The sequence below is a fragment of the Myotis brandtii genome, unplaced genomic scaffold, assembly GCF_000412655.1.
Source record: "Myotis brandtii unplaced genomic scaffold, ASM41265v1 scaffold579, whole genome shotgun sequence".
NCBI classification, from domain to species: Eukaryota; Metazoa; Chordata; class Mammalia; order Chiroptera; family Vespertilionidae; genus Myotis; species Myotis brandtii.
Genome location: NW_005370171.1, coordinates 1,161,529 through 1,164,089, shown reverse-complemented (window position 1 = coordinate 1,164,089; position 2,561 = coordinate 1,161,529). Strand labels below are relative to the sequence as shown.

Sequence of the window (2,561 nt, the reverse complement as noted above, 5' to 3'; positions counted from 1 at the left end):
CCAGGGGCCGGGGTCCACAAAGGCTTGGGAAGAAGGGCTGGGGGAGGGGGCCTCGCCCGCCCCGAACCAGGGCCCTAATGAAATGCAGGCTCGGCTGGCCACGCCGAGGAGGCGCACACTTGGAAAATGCAGACGCCATTGGCAAATCCAGGGCAAACAGGCAGAATTTTTATTAGCAACTAAATGATTTATGGCACACATGCCCCGCCGTCACAATTACGGCGTCTTGGAGCATCCAGGGGGGAAAACATTAAACATTTATAAAAATAGGCTTTGTTATTTTCCACCCTGCGAGCGCTTTGTGATCCCCACCCCGGCTCTCAAGACACATTTTTTTCCTTGCGCTATATTAAAAGAAAAGAAAACATTCCAGACCTGGGCGGAGACAAGGGGTGAGGGGAAGCGGGGTCTGAGCTCCGAATATTGGAGGGCAACCCGAGGGGTGGGGAAGCGACGGGGCTCTGGCGTGGGGGGGTTTACAAGGAACCCACAGAGGCCTCGGGATAAGACTGGAGGACGCTCGGCGCCCACCAGGGCTGCGCCCCCGCGCTCGGCCCCTTCCCCTGCCTGGGCTTCCAGCAGCCTCGCCAGCACAACTGCGTTTATTTTATTTCTGCAGCCATCCCCCTCCTCCAAGGAACACAGACACAATACCTCCTTTCTCTCCCCTCACCCCCTCCTCTCCGTCTCTGCTCCTGGCTGCCCGGGGCTGCCCGGCCACCACCGAGACCTGTGCGCCCTGCTCCAAGCGAGGACACCGCCGCTAGTTCCCCTCGGATTCGGCTATTTTCGTTCCTTTCTTCTTTCCTTCTCACCCCTCCTTCCTCCCCCCGCGGAGCTTCTGCTTCCAAAAGAGGGCAGCCTAGAAACCAGCGCTGGAGGCTTCGGGAAGGGCAACTTGAAACTGTCCTCAAGGGGCTGAACTTTTCCCCCAAATTTATTCTGGAATTAAATTAGACAGCCCCAGTTAGCTCTGGACGCTCACCCCTCTTGTTTTCTAAAAGTGGATAAAAGAAAATAGAACTAATGGGCGCTAACTAGCTAATTCCCCCCTCTCCCAAGAAAAGTTGCCTTAAAAATTTATTTAAAAAAATAGAACAGGCAACGCCAAACGCTGAGTCCGCAGTGCGGGGGGTGGGGGGGGGGAAGAGCGGGGTCCTCTTGTTTTAATTAAAACCCAATAAAAAAATCCAATCACCGCGGTAGCTCGCCGAGGCTGGAGCGGCTAGGACGTCTGCCCTTCCCAGCTTCCTATTGAGGGTACGTAATGCCTGGCCGTCCCCGCGGGTGCGGAGGGTGCGGGGTCCCTCCGACGCGCCGCATCCGCGCTCCTCACGCCAGCAGCCAAGTAGGTTGCCGCGGGCAGCTCCCGGCGACTCAAACCAGAAAGGATTTTGCTGAAAGCGCAAAACAAAAGTACGAAGTCTGGGGGATTGAGGCTCCCCTCCCCCTCAGGCCACCGCGGCCAGCCAAGCACTTTTTGGGCTTGGCTGCTGCTTCCTCTGAGCTCAACAGATTTTTTCCCCCCCCGGTTTCACCCTCCCTGGAGGGGGCGCGGCGGATGGAAGGCGAGAGAGGCCCCCAGCCAAGAGGTTTTTAATATTACACTTTAATAGGTTTCAGAAGGCCCCGTGGAGAAATGCTAATAGGCTGAAATGTCAGAATCAAGAGGGAGTCAGCTCGCGCTCAGCCGATCTAATCCTTTTTTCTGCTCTGATTTTTTTTTTGTGGGGGAGGGAATAGGTGGGGAGTGCCCACGCAAAGAGAGGCTTTGGGGAGGGGCGCTTTTTTGAGCAGCAGCCCCGGCCGGGGCCGTGGGGGGAGCGCGCCCCAACCCGCGTTTCTATAGGAACCCCTTTTAGAAGATTAGAGACTCACCCGCTGCCGGCCGCCGAGGCCTCGCCAAAATATTAATCAGTAACCATCTGACACCGCGTTTCAGGGAGGGACCCGCAGGCCTGGGCTAGGAAAGCGACCTTCTCGCCAGCCCATCCTACCTAACCGCGCTGCTGGGGGGAGAGGGGATGAATCGCTGCTTTGTTTTAAAGGGGGGGGGGCGGGAGGAAAAAGCAGCCCTAGTCTGTTTTGGCGTCGTCACCGCGCGTTCTAGAAGTCGCGTCCCCGGGGTGGAGGGGGACCGGAGCCCGGGCGCGGGGTGCAGCCTGCTGGGCCCCGGGCCCTTCCCGGTTCGCTCGGCTTGTCACCTCCTCCTGCGAGCAGGAAGCTGACAGGCGGTCCATTAAACCGCGCCTTGCAAAGCCCAGGATTGCGGCGACAACCATCTTCCTCTATTTTGATCACTAAGCCCAGACGCTGGGGGAGGGGGAGGAAAAGGGAGGAGGAGGAGAAGGGGGGTTGTCGGAGCTGGTGGAGGGGGAGGGCTGCCTAGAAACGGCCCGGAAAAATTCTCACCACCAGTTTTGATCATTCAGCCCCGCCGAGGGGAGCCTGGAAACTGCTGGAGCCCCCAGGTCCGTAATTGGTTTTATAGGAATGGCTGAGGGCCAAGGTGTTTACATGCGCGTGACTGGCGGCGCGCGCGGCCAATGGGTGGCGGCCGG

The 2,561-nt window shown here is 58.4% G+C and overlaps 1 protein-coding gene and 1 long non-coding RNA gene across 2 annotated transcripts in view; one reads left to right on the top strand and one right to left on the bottom strand.

The window, feature by feature from the left end:
- FBXL18 (F-box and leucine-rich repeat protein 18) overlaps positions 1-2,561 on the top strand; it is a 92,741-nt gene that overhangs the window by 62,796 nt on the left and 27,384 nt on the right. The gene's annotated exons all lie outside the window — the stretch shown is intronic.
- LOC106728264 lies at positions 147-2,550 on the bottom strand. Its single transcript, XR_001364542.1, has 2 exons — positions 1,879-2,550; positions 147-1,397 (listed from the first exon to the last, which is right to left on the bottom strand). It is a non-coding gene; the product is annotated as an uncharacterized LOC106728264 (long non-coding RNA).